At 45.6% G+C, this 18,988-nt stretch overlaps 1 pseudogene; it reads right to left on the bottom strand.

The window, feature by feature from the left end:
• Window positions 1–3,809: 3,809 nt before the first annotated feature.
• Window positions 3,810–18,966, bottom strand: LOC136548449 (aldehyde oxidase GLOX1-like; annotated as a pseudogene).
• Window positions 18,967–18,988: the final 22 nt, after the last annotated feature.

Raw genomic sequence — 18,988 nt, 5'->3', positions numbered from 1 at the left:
GCTCTTTCTAGACCGACTAATTGGAGGCAGGAAAAGGTGGAGGTATAAGCACCATATTGAGACCGGGTCTCAAGAGTGGGGGCTTGGAGTCCAAGTTTGGACGGGGACCTAGACCCCATGACAGAAGTGGAATGGGTTGGTCTTGTTTGTGTCTGTGGTACAAATGGGGCATGTGTTTCGGGGTACCCAGCTGGGATACATTGGTTCATGAATCGCCGTTTCCGTGAGACAGTATGACTTGGCTATGGTCAAGCACCGTAGTAAGAACTAGAATATGAAAGATGATAAATTGGTTCTGATTGCTCAACCCTTGCTTGAAGGTAGTACAGGTGCTTACCTAGAATGGTTAGCTAATGAAGTAATCATAACTACTAATTAAACATGATCTTAAGGACGTACTTCTAGTAATGCTTTTCGCAAACAAAAAGAAAACAATAAACCCATATTGCCTATCATACCCGTTGGAGTTAGGAAACTATTTCCACTAGTCGGGTAAGTCTTGCGAGTATATTGTGTACTCAGGGTTTATTTTACCCTATTGCAGGGACAGCTTGAGGAGTAACTCTTTTGTGGAGGATTCTTCTGGTGGGTACAGACAGATCCCTGTATCGTTTGCGCTAGACGTTATTTTAAATTCTGTTGTTTAATTATCGCACTCTAAACTCTGGTATTGTAATAAATAATTTCCAAAAACTCTTTGTTGTATGAAATGGACTGCACTCTACACTCTGGTATTGTAATAAATAATTTCTGAGAACTCTTTATTGTATGAAATGGACTAAGTTATATAAACTCGTATTCATTATTGGATCCTGGCGGTAAAACATGGATTGTTTCTAGTTCTCCCTTTGGTGGGCTCAACAGAACGGTCCAATGTAGTTCACTTTTAAAGTGCTTAGTGTCTAGTGGGAGACGAGCACCTCCGAAAATATGCTAATTCAGGTGGTTCTGCCACAAGGAGGAGGAGGGCGCCTACCGCTGCCGCCGCACCGATCGCCCCTGGCGCCATCGCTCGTAGCATCGAGAGAACGAGGGAGAGAGAGCGAAGAGAGAGAGTGTTGGTGTTTCAGACCGTCAACTAGTAAATTTGGTGTTTACGCGTCTGGCCCGGATGGTGTGCTCGGAGGATACAAGGGTTTATATTGGTTCGGGAGGAATGTCCCTACGTCTAGTTTGAGGCTGCTCATGTTATCGGCTCTTGTTTGTAGTAGGGGTTAGAAACGGGCAAGAGAAGGAGAAGGTCCTAAGTCTCTGATAGAATGATCGAATGGAGTTGAGTCTAGTTGAACTTCGTCCCCCCCCCCCCCCCCCGTGGGGCATCTTGCTTCCCCTTTTATAGGTGAAGGGGAAGGCGCATGTTACACGAGAGAGAGAAAGAAAGAGAGAGAAAAGCGAGGAGGAAGAGGGCCTCCGGGGTCACGTCATCCTTCATCCGCTTTTACTTGGGTCCCGCTGGTCCTATAGATGATGACGGGGACAGCTCCATGTCAGGACCCTGTTCGCCACTGGCGCTACACGTGGGCATCGTCAGCTGGTTGTGGCGCCACATTCCATCCCGGCGGGCAGCATGGTCAACAGATACCCCTGACGGAAGTCGTCCGAGGGGCTAGGCAGCACAGTATTGACCTACTCAACGCTGTTGGCGACGTGAGCTCCCAAGTATGGCCCGTCGTGGCCACGGGTCATGTCAAGACGTGTCTACTCCCTTTCTGTTGTCGGAAGTTTGACCCCGGATCTGTACTCTTATACCCGTAGTGGTTGGAGATGGTATGGGCCCCCGTGGGGCCTATGCTCCCGCCTGAGATCGAATATGTTCCCTTAGGGCCAGGCAAGGCAGAATCCCCCCTCGTGGGGTCGAGCAAGGCGGGCTCCCCCCTCGAGGGATCGGACGAGACAGAGCCCGCGCCCTCGGGGTCGGGCGAGACAGAGTCCACGCCCTCGGGGTCGGATGAGACGGAGCCCACGCCCTCGGGTCGGGCGAGTTAATTGTTCGTGGCCATTAGCCTCCTTCTTCCGGGTATCCCTAATATCGATACCCGACAGAGAGGAGGGGTGAAAGAATCTAGGATGAGAAGCTAAAACCGCCGCATATATTTGATCGTGGATTCTGACGAGAAGTGGGAGAAGCACAGGAGAAACGAGAGAAGCTAACCAGAAGTAGGAGAAGCGGGTGCAATCGAGAATCCGCTTCAAGCGATTTGGGCCGTCGAATGCTAGATCGGATGGCCAGTAGATTTTGGAGCGACGTGGACATGGCTTCTATGTGAGGAGCTGACACAATTTGTAGTTTTAAAAATCATGGGTTCCAATAAATGGCCGATGTTTTACTGTACCATAGTGCTTGTTGTCCATACATTTATTTTCCATTATATACTCCACTCTTTAAGCGATGTTCTCATTTATCGAAGAGTCAAATGTACTGAATTTTAACCAAATTTATATAAAATTATTTATATTTATGATGCTTAATAAGTATTGTTGGATTAATCATTAAATATGGATACAAATATATTTATTAATATTTTCTATAAATCCAGACAAATTGAAGCGTTTGACTAGCACGAAAATCTAAACGATACTTAAGAACGGAGAGAGAGAGAGAGAGTACTATGTAGGTGTAGGTCAACGCAAATAATGTCGTGCTTAAGCCATTCTTGGTACAAATGAACTCCTACTTGTTTGAATGGAACACGTGTGAAAATGTGTGCACGGTCATGAGCTTGTCCGATCCGAAGAGAAGAGTGCGATCGATGGCTGATCATGGATGGTGCCTGTGCACTTGACTGAAGCCCAAGCCCTGGAGGCCGCATCATCACCCCACAGATTTTCTACCATGGTTCCACCAACAAGCGGCGGGACGTGAGAAAGGCGAGATCCAACGGCAAGTAGATACGGGAAGAATGAACTAACGAGGCTTTCGGAAGAAAGAGCGTACTCCACCGTGCCGTTTGGATCCTACGGGATTTTAAAAATCTAAATAAAATGAATCCTAACAGTTGTATTAGATTTCGTGATTTAACAATCTATGGGATAAAATTCTTATAAAATCTATCATGTTTAGTAGATGAGAATGAGCCTGTTCGCTTGTTGGTTTTAGCCAGCCCAAACCAGCCAGCCAACAGTATTTTTCTCTCACAATACACCAACACCAACCAGCCTAAACCAGCCCATAAATCAACCAACGAACAAGCCGAATATAAGATTCTCAAAATAAGGAGAATCCTACCCGTCGTATTTCAAAGCACACACCGCCGCAATGGCATCAGCATCACTGATCAGTCATCAGGTAACATATGCCCCGCCCGTACACACACAGTGTCACACTCACATGCACAGAAGCTGTATCCGAATTATCCGAACTCAAACCCAAATACCAGGCAGCAGTTTTTATTACCTGAATTTTGAATTAACCAATCCAGATAACCCCTGAACGCTCAGGCCCCAGGTGTACCCGTGCGCGGTGCGTGATGCAACGTGACTGGGCTGATCCATCCACCATCCACCATCCACCATCCACCATCCTCGGAGCATCTCTAAGAGTTTCTTATTTTTTTTCTCCTTAAATTTTATAGTTTGGCAACTTCTAAAAAAATTTAAAAAAAAAAGAAAATTATCTTCAAAATTTTCTAATAAATAACATCTAAAAAAATTAAATTTAAAGCCCACATAAATTATGTTGCGGGTTTTCTCCTTTTCCATCCCGGAAAACTACCGGACGCGCCGAACGCTGAGACCGCGAATGGCAGAACGAAACAAAATGAATGGCAGAACTAACAAGAGTATATGAATGGCAGAACGAAAACAAAATGAATGAAATCTATAACCCTTCCCAATCGCACGCTGTCACTGCTGTGTCTGTATTTGGACCCAGATCCCCACGCCGGGGATGTGCCCGTTCACCACGAACAGCATGTAGTACCCCGGTGGCGCCAGCACCGCCGTCGCCGGCATCGTCGTCGTAGCCGGCGTGCGCCGGCTCGGCCCCGTACCGCCACATTCTTGGTCACATCAAGGAACAGCAGCCGCTGGTTCATCGCGAATGAGTGCGTCGTGAAGGACGGCGCCACCATCGTCACCGACACGTCACCGAGGCCCGCGGCGCCGCCACGCCTTCTCCGCGCCGATGCCGGGACCAAGAACTGGAGCGCCACCGTCGCGCCGTATGCCACGCTCGTCGCCGCGCCGGTGGGGGACGGCTCGAGGATCCTCGGCGGGAGCATGTCGTTGGACGCGTAGAGGTACTCCGGCGAGAAGGCCTCCAGGCTGAGGTCGGTGGGGAACTGCACGTTGCTGAAGTTGTAGTAGGTGTGCGGGTTGCTGCCGCCCACCAGCAGGCGGCCGTCGCGGAGGAGTGGTACAGCCGTGCGACGCCCGTCGCGGTCTGCTCCTCGAACCGGTCCCCCGGCGAGTGGTCGGGACGGTAGACGACGGGCGCGTACGCCGGGGTCTTGGCGGACTCCCACCCGGCGGTGCCGTCCGCGACGCCGTTGATGATCGCCACCTCCGCGCCGTTGGGCAGCAGGATCATGTCGCCAATCACCCGCGGCGACGGCATTGTCTCGATGACCCACGCCGGCGCGGCGTCGGTGATCTTGATCCGCCCGCACGTCGTCAGCGCCGGGACGAAGGTGCCAGCGCCGCCCTTGGTGGCGTTGTAGGAGCCCGCTGGCGCGCCGCCGCAGACCAGCACATCGGCCTCGGTGGGGTTGGGTTTCAGCGGGAGCAGCACCGAGGAGCCCGAGCTGAGGTAGTTTCGCGCAGTGCCGGTCCTGGGGATCTCGTCGCAACGGGAGTCGAACGATACTTTGTGCGGCGCGTAAAGTTACGCGGATAAAGAGATTTTTTTTTAAACTTCTAAAATATTAAGAGATTATATTAGACGTTGTTGAAGATGATTTTTTTTATGAATCTTTTTATAAATTTAGGATTAGGAGAAGTTCGGAGAACTTGGAGATGCTCTCATCCCTCGTCCCTCTGCTGCAGTGCTGCTGCTGCCGCCCGGTTGGGGAACATTAGAAGACCGGGTCTGCCAGTGGTAGTAATTAATTAGGAGGAATAAACAAAGGTTTCCCGATGAAACATGTGGCTGAGCGCCTGCAGCAGCAGCGAGTGCACATGCAAATGCCGTAGAGGGATACCCCGTTTTCTCGGAGCGCCCGCTGCGCTTTCCTGTTCTGGACTCTCCTCGTTAAAATAGTTGAAGGATACGACGAAGGAAAATGAATGGGTTGCATATTTGCATGATACGGACGGTTTATTTTCATATTTCTGTCCGAATTCAGATTCAAATATGGATAGTGTCAACTATGTCAGATAGGATACGATTGGATATCGATATCATAAATATGCGATTTGAGTATTTGGATACGGATACGGTATCGGATGTTGATATCCGGACTCGGATACGGACAGATCTCAACCCCTCTAAGCGGATTCAGTTTCGAATACGGTCAGAAAATATCCGTACCGTTTTCATCCCTATTGTTTAGTTACTCGCTCTAGAGTTTACTTTACGTCCCATCGAATGTTTGACACGTACATGAAGTATTAAATATAGACTTAAAAAATAATTAATTACACAGTTTACGACTAATTTACAAGACAAATATTTTAAGCCTAATTAGTTCATGATTTAACAATGTGGTGCTACATTAACATATATGCTAATAACAGATTAATTAGGCTTAATAAATTCGTCTCGCGGGTTACTGACGGATTCTATAATTTGTTTTTTTATATGTATCCGAACATCTCATATGGCTCCCTCATATGACACCTAATGTAACACGTCAAAAATTTGCACCCTGAATTTAAACACACCTTGAATTAAAATGAGACCTTGATCCATGTGATTGCCTTTTCATCGCATCCACGCCCCGAGATACGAGAGGATCGGGGCATGTCGGGCTCCCATGTAGGGATGAAAGCGGGAACGGGAAATTCCCGTATCGACCGACACCGAACACCGGAATTCCCGGCTGGATATCATTTTCTCGGAAAAAACGGATTCGGGAAGAAATCCGAGAAAATTCGGCGAATCCGGGATCGAAATCGGTTAGAGTGATTTTCCGACCGAATTAGCGGATTTCGTATTTGGTCCGGAACTCCCGCGGGAAATTCCCGTTTTTAAGGCGGCAGACGACTCTCAGGAGTCGCAACGAGGAAATTAACATCGGCGGCGACGCCTCACGCCTCGCTACTCGCATCGACGTCACTTCCAGTTCCCCGCGAGCGATCCCGATCAGCGATTCAGTCATTCAGAAGCGGAGCGGACTGCGGACAGGCAGACATCAAAGGTAGAGCTGCAGTCTGTGTTGCGGCTGCCAATAGCGAGCACCAAGCAGCCGAGCCCGAGCGACCACTGATTCGCTGCGACTATGTGAGCAAGCAAATCTACAGGCGCAAGCGCAACTGTGCAAGGTGCAAGCAGCCGCAAAGTAAGCATAAACTATATGATACGATTTCTAATTTTTTTAATTGCTAATTGCCTAATTTGCAATGATCATCTGTCATCCGTGCAAATTTTTATTTCTATGCCACGGAGACGCGCACTGTTTACTATTGTTTGCATATGGATTATACATGGTTGCTATTGTTGCATCGAGCTCACTGTTTCAAGTGGTTACATATATGGATGTTCCTGTCTTGTGTTACCGCTTCCCGATCGTAATCGACACGTTCCCGTTCGAAATATTCCGTTCCCAATATCCCGTAATACCAGATTCATTTTCCCATCCAACCTTCCCGTTCTCATTTTCAACTAAAAAAAACTCGGCCTACGATGGGCAGACAGCCCCTGCAACTTTGTGCTTAAGGAAGAAGACCTTCTCACGCAGGCCGAGAAAACCCCTGAACACCGTGTCCCGCCCTTACATAGGGGCCCGTTACCCTGTGAGTCGGCCGGTCCGTTGCCTGTGTTTTGGGAAAGTCGAGACAGACGAGGGGATTTTTTTTTGTAGGTACCGAAAATTCTGCCCACAGCGGAGCTCGAACTCCGGTCAACAGGCAGAGGCGCCTCACCTCCTGGCCAGTCGAGCCGAAGCTCGTCTTAGAAAACAAAAATGGTTAAGACATTTTTCCAAACGTTTTCGACCTCCCGTGGACAGGTGGGCACCTCCGTCGCCTGAACCCCCAGAACCAGAAGAAAAGAGGAATCCGAGAGGTTGACGCACAGGCGCAGTCGTTCGCTTCCCACGCAGCCACGCTCTTCGTGAATCGTGACAGCGTCGAAACAGTACGGCACCGGAGCAGACATGACACGGTAAAGAATTGCGGCGCGCGAGCCGAGTCGCGACACGTAGCCGTTGCGGCCCACGGATGGGTGGGATGTGTGGCTGCGCGCGGAGTGGCGGCCCTGCCGATGCCGAGACCCCAGCGGCTGTCGGCGTTGCTGCCGTTGGAGTTGGAACAGCGAGCACGGGCGACGACTACCCTGGCCCTGGCTGGCCGCGGATAGGGATGGGGAATTCGGACCTGCTGGAGGGCGGTGGCAGAACAGAAGGGTCTGGAACAACGGGGCCCCCAGGCGATCGGAATCCGACCCAAGGCAAGGCAAGGCGAGACCAGGCTCCGAGCGGGGCCAGACCGCCAGAGCAGCCTACGATCGGAGTAGCTGGACGTGCCTACTAGTGGCTACTCCAAACGGCACCTAGGTGAACGTTGGAGCGGTCCGGCCCGGGGAAGCGTGTGAGTGTGACCCGCCACGCTGGATGGGGAGCGCGCTGCTGCGACGCGACGCGACGTGCGCCGGGAGCGACAAGACCAGAAGGACTCTCCGTCCGGCCCATCCGCGGCGCTGATTGGGTTCGCCTTTCGTTCACTTGCGCCACGCCCGAGCCAGCGTCCGTCCACTTGCGCCACCGTCTGATGGATGGAGTGCGCAAGCCGCATCGCAGTCGCCGTAGCCATGATCTCGTCTCAGTCTCACCCGCCGCTGATATGTCCTCCACCCAGGCCACCCAGCCGCACAGGCACAGGCACATGCTGACATGCATGCAATGGCGGACACGCACGGCCTTCGCCCACCTCAACCAGGCTGCCCGGTCGGCCGCGCCCGCCCTCGCGGGCAGCCAGCCTGCGGGCGCCACGATTGATTGAGATGAGATTACGCGACGGGAGGGGCCGGCCGGGCAGAGATGAAGACCAACAAAGAGCAGCAGCTTCCTCTGCTGGCCAGGCAGTCGTCGTTGGACGCAGTACAGAGCGTAGTACGCAGCGAGGGCGGTACCGGTGCCGGGATGCGTCGATCAACCCCGCCGCCCAATCGGCCCGAATTTTATTCCTCGTGCGGCATGCTCTGCGCAAGTCCAACGCACGGCTCCTCGGCCGGTGGCCAGGCCAGCACGAATGAATGGGGGCGGGGCGGCTCACTGATTGCGATGCCATCCGATATTCCGATGCGATGACCGAGTCATGGACGACGGCTAGTGCGGATTTTTGTTGCTTATCTCCTTCTTCCGCTCTGGAATGGTCAGGAGATTTTTCCAGTATCCTCGCCGGTTATGGTCGTTGCAAGATACTAACATACATAAACTTCTTTTATTATTTATAAAACACTCTCTGTCTAGCTATAATCAATCAACCAATCAATACATAGTATACTAGTAATGTTGAGCTATTTAAAACCATGCCGCTGCCCATTTCGTCGTCGGTCGGTTGCACGCTCCTTGGCTACGGGCCTGTTTGGTTCACGGGAAAAGCAAAGGAAAAATGAAGAAATGAAGTTTCTATGGTTTTTTTTCACTGTAGATGCGTTTGGAACAAAGGAATGAATGGTTCCGTTTCCTTTGAAACGGCGAGCGATCCTCTACTTTTTGGAGGAAAAAAACATCCACGTTGAGCCGATGGAATTTTTCTGCGGCGCTTGCGTGCGGCTCACAGGCTAATCAAGCTTATGATGACAGATGCTGCAGTTTACAGTAGCCATTGATTAGACAAGCTCACTGTGAAGATGCATGCATCTCTATTTTTTATTATCTACATGTATTGATTAGACAAAAGTAAGTGGTTGCATCATACGTCCATGTAGCATATTTTTAGGATACTACAGCTGCTAATAAGTAGTTAGCTCTTATTTACTCTAAACAACTATCCTTACTGCAAATCAATAGATTCCTATATTATTAGTATTCCTGTATTCTAAAAACCAATTCCTATAAAAATCCTGTATTTTCAATCCTCTATTTTACACCTCTGTTCCTGTGTTTTCAGCGATTCCTACGTTTTACATTAGTCTGTTCAAAAGGCCCTACGTGCCGTTGCCGATGCATGAAACCCGGTGGTGTACCTTACCCGAATTTTGAATACGCAAGGCGCCTCCTAGTGACGTACTCCTACCACGGATCGGAGTATGTGGTAAGCAATGTTACATGAGCAAACCAATGGTGACAACAGCACGTACGTCTGGGCAGTTGGCTGTGCCACGTAATATGGGAATTTCTTCTCCACACTGTTGTAATGTACTTTAACATTATATATTAAAAGTTGTTATTGTCAAAAAAAAAAAACAGTGTTATGAGTCCGCTTCGATCAGGTGTAAAACCTCTTCACACTGTTCGCTTGGCTAAAAAACTATGGCTGAAAGTACTGTTGGATGATTTGTTGTGAGAAAAAACTATGGTTCTTTGGCTGAAAAAGTACATATTATCAGCTTGTTCGTTTTGTCGTAAACGATCGTGAATTATATATTGTTGGTTGGTTTGGTGTGAGAGAAAAATACTATTCTATCTTATAATCTACGATCGTATACGATCGTATAAGCCCCGCCGAACAAGCTGTATAAGCCAAGCGAACAGGACGCTTCGCTTTCTTCTGTTCCACGTTGCAAGGACTGTCGAATTAATTAGGAGCTAGTAATTGGTTAGTTCTCCCAGCTACTACTCTTTACCACGCGCGCCATACCTTTACCTAAGGTTATTACATTGTTTCCTACCGAGTGAACTCGTAGAAAGCTCAATCGTAATTAATTTAAGGTTTAGACGTCCCATGTTAAACAGGAGACTAAAGATGTAAGCAAATTGCCGTCCAACCCCTTACACTCGTTGCCTCCCGTTCCGGTCGAAGCTAGTTTTCTCGGTGGATTTTTTTTTATTTTTAACACATTTTTTAAACTAATTTTAAAAATAACACTGTTTAATTTTTTTTTTCAAATCTAACACTTTTGGCCGCGCCTATTCGCACGGCGGCGAATTAACGCGGCAGCGCCATGCAAGGGGGCGCGGCGAGGCTGCCCACGTGCCATGCAATGAAGCTCCTCCTTGGCCTCCAGGGTGGATCGAATGATTTAAATGAGTAGATAGGGTATGGAGGAAAATATGAGTTCGTTAGAACGTTGGATTGAAGGATTAGGATTAGGATTGTCAATGTTAAGATTAATTGGTTTGTTAGAATTATGATTACCATGTATTTTACTTGTTTGAGTTTGCATCTCAACTTTTATATGTGAATAAATATATGGACACACTGTTGATGTACTAAATTTTATTTTTTACTGACCAAAGTATTGTTTTTATATAGTTTTCATGTTTGCATCTAAGATAGAGTTTGCAACAAAGTGTAGGTTATATTTTATTTGTTGTAATGCAAATGGTTCTCATTGACATTAATTTGTGATATTTTGATTTTTGTTTGTTAAATTACAACCGTTTTGTTAGATGCAAGAAATGTATCGGAAGAAGTTTTGGCAAAAACGGGGTCGTCCTCGAGAATTATGCCCCGACGCGTCTAGCAAAGATGCCCCATCCCTCCTGACCTCCCTGTCCCTAACTGTGACTGTGGTTTTCCAGCCGACGTGTTTCAATCGAGACATCCAGACATAGCGGTGCGTTGCTTCTACACATGCAGTCGTTTTAATATAAATAAATGTTTCCACTATCTTTTTTTTCTTTATTTGTGTAAGTAGGCTACTAATATTTTGTTGGAATCTTGTTGTGTAGGACCATGAGAGATGATTTTTCTTTCAGTGGATCGACGGTGCAGAAAAGTTTAACCCTAGGTACCTCCTTTTCAACGATTGGTGTAGAGGGAGACATCCACGTGAGCACTTCTAGCGGTGGGTTCCACCCTCCCCTAACCCCCCACCAATGATGGCTAAGGAGAAGCACCTAGCCACAGTTAGACGACTCGAGGAACCTCCTCTGTGTGAATGCGGAGATCGAGCTATGATAAACACGAGGAATATGTTGAAGTTCGTGTGTCCGAACAGACATGAAGTAAGTGGAAAGTGTATCTGTTTAAATGTTTATCTATATATGTGTACGTGTACTAATATATTCTCTAGTAGCGTTATGGATTTGTGAAGTGTCGTTTCAATGAGTGGTTCTACTGATGTAGACAAGGCCCGATCTTTCGATAGGTACGATAGCGTCGATTGGTGGAGACTTGACGTTCATGATCTAGGCTTCGAACAAAGACTGATTCAGACCCTCACAACCGTTACACCACTGCTCCGTTAGTTATCAACCACGCGAATGCGATTGACCTCGCCGAGAAGGCTTTCCTACAAGCGAATCTAGAACACAAGTAAGAACGGGATGAACGTAGTCTGAAATTGCAAATAAATATGAGGCTTATGATAATGAGAAGGAGTTCAAGTCTTTATTCGAAAGGACTAATCGCCACAGGCGAACAAGATCAAGAACTAGGGCCCTAGTTCACAGCAAGCGGCCTTGGTGGCGCAATTACAGCAAAACGACGTCTGTTTCACAAGGAAATCAAGAACTAAATAAAATCCAAACCCTAAAGAGAGCGACGGCTACTAATTATAGAGTCTTGGGCATCACCCTCTGGACGCGCCCCTGAAAGGACCTAGGGTGCCGCCTAGAGGGGGTGAATAGGCGTTTCTAAAAATTAACACCTTTAAATACGAAAACAATTAGAAAAGGGAGTTTCCAAAATGGAAACTCCAAATTAAGAATAATACCACCCCTCACAAGTTAGCCACAGAGTAAACAAGGTATAAAGAATATATCTAGAAGCTACAACCCTAAAACACAAAGTGAGAACAGAGAATAAATATTTTCAGTACTGAGCTCTAATACCGGACGTGTCCGGTATACACGATTTCTGCAGATCAGCCCCGAACTTGCTCCTTTCAATTTCTATCTTCAAACCAAACTGTAGGCACCTACTAGAGATGATAATATACACAGAGAGCATGCATAAGAGCTAGAGCAACACAAATATCAAATAAAATGCGAATTGAGACACGATATTTGTTTTATCAAAGTTCGGACTCGTTTGAGTCCTACTCTCTGTTGAGGGGGCTGCGAGCGACCCAGCGAAGGTCAGCCCTAGAGGGAACCATGAAGGTCACTCTAGCCGGAGTCTTTTCCATCTCCTTTTCCTCCTTCCACTAGTTGATTTCGAGGTAGCGAAATCGACTGTTACAAACTTTTCGAGGCACACCACAATCTCTCGGGTGCTCTCCGGCGACGCCTAACCGTCTAGGACCGAAGAGTCCAAGAGTAACAAATGCGAATCACGAGATTGACAATATGCACAAGTGCTCAAGTGGTTGGATTGCTCTCTTTTTGAATTTCTCTCAACCCACTAATTAATTTGGCAATTTGGATCACACACTCACTAAGAGAGGACTTGGGAGAGTTGGCAAGGCTCAAAAACGTGTATAGCAACCAGCAGAATCAGCAGCCTTCAAAGGTGGAGGCTTGGGGTATTTATAGCCCCCTTGGAAAAACTAACCATTTTATAGTCGTTGCCATACCGGACACGTCATGACTTATACTGCCCCAACGGTAACTAAGTTACAGTGTCAATATGAGGTGTCAGAAGTCCCGATGAATGTCGAAACTCCCGACTCACGTCGGAACTCCCGACCCACGTCGGAACTCCCGACCCTCAGCATATTTGAAAACTAAGTAACTGAGTTGAAGTTTGTGAGGTGTCGGAACTTCCGACCGTCGGAACTTCCGACCGTCGGAACTTCCGACCGTCGGAACTTTCGACCGTTGGAACTCCTGACTTACGTTGGAACTCCCGGCCCTCAAGGCATTTGAAAACTAGCCGTTGGCCTCTGGTCGTCCATACCGGACAAGTCCGGTATGAATACCGGACACGTCCGGTATGACCAGGACAGTGAACCTCCAAGTCAGTTTTAAGCGCGAGACGTCGGAACTCCTGACCGTCGGAACTTCCGACTCACGTCGGAACTCCCGACGAACTAACCCGAGAACAACACTTTTATCATTGCTGGGCAAATACCGGCACGTCCGGTATTGCCAGACCAGCAAAAAATAGATTAGCTCTTTTGTCTGTCGAACACTCAAAACTCACATGGGTTGGCTTGAGCACTTATGAAACATTATCTATCAACATGATGCATCCCTCTTAATAGTACGGCATACCTATTAAACTCAAGATTAAAGGAAAAACGAATTTATACCGCTTGAGTTGACCTTTTTTGAATTAATGCCGTCTCTTTCAATCTTCATCAAGTAAGGGTGCCAACATGTTGATATTGATCTTTTCTCTTGAGCACGTGACTTGATTCCATTCATCAATTTTGAATAATCCCAAATGTATCAAGTCACTTCCATCAAATACTCCAATAGTGATTTGATCCTCCACATAAACATGGCCATCATAGCTTGATTAGTACCTCAACTAAATGCAAGTACTTCCTTCTTCACCCTAACTAGGTTCTTCGCCCGCCAAGCCGTCGCTTTCCCTTCACCCTTGCTTAGTACCTCGAAGCCTTTCCTTGCTATCTTCACCATCTCAAGCCATCAAGTCACATCTTATGTTGAATCATCCATTCATTTGTATTGTTATCTTTTTCATTTCAATTTAGCAAGCTTCAAATATGAGACCATTCCATATGCAATCCCTCATGTCTCATTAATTAATTCTTACGAGGTTGCTTTCACACAGTACATGGAAATCCCACAATAAAATAAGCCTTTGCATGAATTCCATTTGCATTATTGTCTTATGCTTGAACTAGATTGTTTATACAACATCACATCATTTTGGCTTTAATTAAGTACCTGTGAGATAACCTATTACCTATCCACACCTAGCAAATGGGTTAGACCTTTAATCACGTTGTCATTCAATCATCCAAAACCCACTAAAGGGCTAGATGCACTTTCCATCTTCCCCTTTTTGGTGATTGATGACAACTCAATTAAAGCTTACAAAAGAATATAAACATTTAAGCTTTTGGGTTCAATGATTTATGAGAGGCTCCCCCTTAATATGTTATTATGATTAGAATTCATAAAATGACCTCAAATGTTAATTGCACACATTAAAACATATAGGAGACTCCCCCTTAATCATTGCATCTGTGGGGTGCATGTGTGTGTGACAAAATAAAATCGTGATGCATATGACAAGATATATCACACAAGAATAAATATAAAGGCATCACATCAAATATTTTCATTTTAGCATGCATAGTCCTTATGAAAATAAATACAACACATGTATGTCACACATAGCACTCATTTCACATTTTCTCAAGTCCACAAGCCACTAAGACTACCATGTTCTCACTTTCGTTCACTACACGTAGTAATAATGCCATGTTTAAAATGATGTGAGATATAAAACATGATGCTTGACGATGGATGCAAAAGTTAATAACTTGAATACAACTTTCCTTCGCGGTATAGTTACAAGCCAAAAACTAACTAAACCTTTTTATAAACTCAAACACTTACTTTAAATGCCAAGGATCATTTTATTATTATGACCCAAGGTCATCATTCAATCCCAAATTCAAACAAAACCTAAGTCATTAAGGTTTAATATTTGTTTTTATTAATTTAACAATTAATTCAAAATTAAGAAATAAATCAACTTTTTCCAATTGAGCTCAAAATTTTTTTGAAGGCTCATCACATGATAACTAAGTGTAAAAACAATTCTCATAATTTTTGGATAACTATACAAGTCTAGACAAATCATGAAAACCCATTTCTTAATTAATTTGAGCAATTTTTATCACATTCAAAATATACTGAAAAGTAACATTTAATATTTTTCCTAAAAAGTTTACATCTCAGAGAGCTCACACAAAACTTTTCATAATTTTTGGAGCTCTATTTAATTCTACACAAAATAAACTAATCACAACACTATTTAATCATTTCAGCAAAATAGAAAAAATCATTTTCACATAAACGGTCACTAACATCGGGGTCCCACCCGTCAGTGAGAGCAGCGCGATGGCGAGCCTCTGACCGGCGCGTTCTCGCCGGCGGCGAGGTTTCTAGGGGCGGGAATCAGACCAACATGATCTCCTAGCCATTGCGCACACACCGGTGGCACGGGTTGAAGCTCTAGGTCACTGGAGTGACCTTGCCGGCGACAATGGCGGCTCAGAGGAGCATGGCCGACGTGCACCCGGTGATCTACGACTTTGCCAGCAATACAAAGGTCTTCGGCATACTCAGCAACTTCTAACGGACTCAACCGAGCCCTTAATAGAACCCCCAACGCTCTACAACACAAGCAGTGACGAGCACAGCGGCACGGCGGAGCAAAACTCACCGACGTCCTGTGGTCCGGTGGCTACAGCGGCATGGCGGAGCAAAACTCACCCCAAAGCTGATGCGCTCGAGAATGATGGATGCGGCGAGTCGGAGCTAAGTCATCGATGTTGGAGACGATGGCGGCGGTGTGAACTCACGGCAAAGCTCCGTTCCGGCAAAAGCGAACTGCCAAATGATGAACGATCACGACTACGAGCAACGCTAAATCATGAGGGTCATGAAACAATAAACGGCGAAGTGAGAAGCCCACTAGAACTCCATGTCTACGGTGGAGTGGATCACGGTGCCATCTCACCGGAGAGGAGGAAGACGACGTTACGTCGGGCACTCTAGGGAGAGAGAGGCTCAGCTAGATGGCTCTACGGGTGCGCCAGGCAAACACGGTTATGGTGGTGGCACTGGGTGGAGATGGGAAGGCTCGGTGGCTCCGGTGTGAGCTCGATAGAGCAGGGTGGCGGTGACGGAAAAAACAGAGGGAAGGGAGAGAGCGATTAGACGGCGCCTAGAGTTATCAGGCGAGCGGAGGGCGGCGGAAGAAGGTGCGCTCGACACGTTACGGCAACGCGGACACGTCAAAGCAGGAGGTGGCACTCGCGGACGCGCGTAGAAGCCGGTGGAAGCATGGCCGGCGGCGACAGCTGCCTGCTTGCACTGTTCAAGTAAACTACCGAATTGCCACTCACTCAATTTCTCAAATTACTCTCAAATTTGTATGGAAACTCAAAAATCTCCAAAAATATAAGTTGTTCCAAATTCAAAGTTCTACAACTTTGCTTTAATAATTATACCAAAATTCTATCTAGATTTGAAAATGCAAGTTTGAAATCATAAGGGGACACTTTAAGAATTTATCCCCTTTTAAATTACTCCAAATTTTACATAACAACTTTGAAAACTCTAAAAACCAACTTTGTACACATTGACAAGCTCTACATTTTTCCTTTTAGGCTCAACCCTAAAATGTGCTTAGATTTTGAATTAGGTTTTCTAGGGCAGAATTTAAAGGCTGGAAATTAGGGTTTTGGAATTCAAATTTAATACCAGAGTTATGAACTTGATTCATCCATACAAGTCAACACAAATAATCATAAAAGTAAACTTGTTTTAGTGAATGCATTATCAAACTTTTCACTAACTCAAAAATGATGTGCAATGCATATGATGACATGGCATATTTTACTGTTTAAAACACCAGAGGTGTTACAACCTTTCCCCCTAAAAGAAATCTCGTCCCGAGATTTAAAAGTCCTAGGATAAAGTAATGGAAAAGGAAATGTGTCAAGCAAAAACATTCAAAACCTGATCATAAAACAGCTAAGGTCTCTTTACAAAACATGGTTTGTAAAGACAAAACACAACTAACATTATTCTATATCGACGCAAGAAACTCCTGAAACTGTTCTAGCAAGAAATCTTCAGATTCCCAAGTAGCTTCTTCTTCTGATTGTTTATTCCATTGTATCTTGTAGAACTTGATTGTCCCCCTTCGTGTGACACGGTCTTTCTGATCCAGAACTCGGATAGGATATTCCGAATAGGTCAAATCAGGTTCAAGTTCCACTCCTTCAATATCAATATTTTGATCAGGCACTTGACGACATTTCTTTAACTGGGAGACATGGAACACATCGTGTACAGGTGAGAGATGTTCTGGTAACTTCAAGCGATATGCCACCTTTCCACACCTCTCCAATATTTGAAATGGTCCAATATAACGAGGTGCTAACTTGCCTTTAACACCGAAACGGTTGACTCCCTTCATTGGTGATACCTTCAGATATACATAATCTCCCTTGTTAAATACCAATGGTCGACGTCGTTTATCTACATAACTCTTTTGTCGGGACTGAGCTATCTTCAAATTATTTTGTATCTGCCTAACCTTCTCTTCTGTTTCTTTCACAAGGTCAACTCCAAAGAACCGTCTTTCCCCGGGTTCAGACCAATTTAGCGACGTTCGGCATCTACGACCATAGAGTGCTTCAAACGGAGCCATCTTAATGCTCTCTTGATAACTATTGTTGTATGAGAACTCAGCCAAAGGCAAACATTCATCCCACTTATTGGAATAGTTAAGGACACAACACCTTAACATATCTTCAAGTATTTTATTTACTCTTTCAGTCTGACCATCAGTCTATGGATGATAAGCGGTACTATATAGAAGTTTAGTACTCATCGAAGCATGCAATTGTTTCCAAAAGTTGGAAACAAACTGTGTACCTCTATCCGACACAATGGTCTTTGGTACACCATGTAAGCTCATGATTCGTGCTAAATACATCTTGGCATATTGGATAGTGGGATATATACTCTTGACTGGAAGAAAATGTGCTGACTTAGTCAGTCGATCTACAATAACCCATATTGAGTCAAAACCTTTTGATGTCTTGGGTAGACCAACGATAAAGTCCATACTAATATCCTCCCACTTCCAAGCTAGAATAGGCAATGGCTGTAACTCTCCAGCGGACTTCAAATGTATAGCTTTTACTTTTTGACAAGTATCACACTTGGCTATATATCGAGCAATCTCTATCTTCATTTTGGTCCACCAAAATCTCTGTTTCAAGTCATGGTACATTTTATTACTTCCCGGATGAATAGAGAGCATGGTGGTATGTGCCTCTTCAAGAATCAACTGCCGCAACTCAGGGACCTTTGGTACCACAAGGTGATTCTTGAACCATAGCACACCTGCATCATCTATTCTGAAGCATGCCGCTTTTCCATTCCTGACTCTTTCTTTGATATGGGCTATACCCTTGTTTTCTTTCTGAGCGGCAATAATTTGGTCTCAAATAGTTGATTCAACAGTTATATTGGTCAAACTACCTTGTTGAATTATCTCTATATTCAACTTTTCCATCTCATGACATAAAGTTGGATCCATTGTCTTCACGGTCATGCAATTGCAATGACTCTTACGACTGAGTGCATCTGCAACCACATTTGCCTTACTAGGGTGGTAATGCACCTCCAAGTCATAATCTTTAATCAATTCCAACCATCTTCTTTACCGCATGTTCAATTCTGATTGAGTAAAGATATATTTTAAACTCTTGTGATCTGTATAAATATGACAAGTATTACCAAGCACGTAATGCCGCCAAATCTTCAAAGCATGGACAACTGCTGCTAACTCCAGATCATGGGTTGGATAATGTTCTTCATGTCGCTTAAGTTGTCTGGAAGCATAGGCGATGACTCGATCTTCTTGCATCAATACACATCCAATACCAATACCAGAAGCATCACAATAAACATCGAACGACTTCTCAATATCTGGCTGTGCTAACACTGGTGCAGTGGTTAATAATCTCTTCAAGATCTGGAAAGCTTCTTCACAGTCAGGTGACCAGACAAACTTGGCTTTGTTTTTCAACAATCTAGTGATGGACTTGGATATTCTAGAGAAATCTGGAATGAAATGACGGTAATAACCCGTCATTCCCAGAAAACTTCGAACCTGA

The sequence above is a fragment of the Miscanthus floridulus genome, chromosome 4 (assembly GCF_019320115.1).
Source record: "Miscanthus floridulus cultivar M001 chromosome 4, ASM1932011v1, whole genome shotgun sequence".
Classification (NCBI taxonomy): domain Eukaryota; kingdom Viridiplantae; phylum Streptophyta; class Magnoliopsida; order Poales; family Poaceae; genus Miscanthus; species Miscanthus floridulus.
The sequence above is the reverse complement of the archived record's forward strand: the minus strand, read 5'-3'. Positions and strand labels throughout refer to the sequence as shown.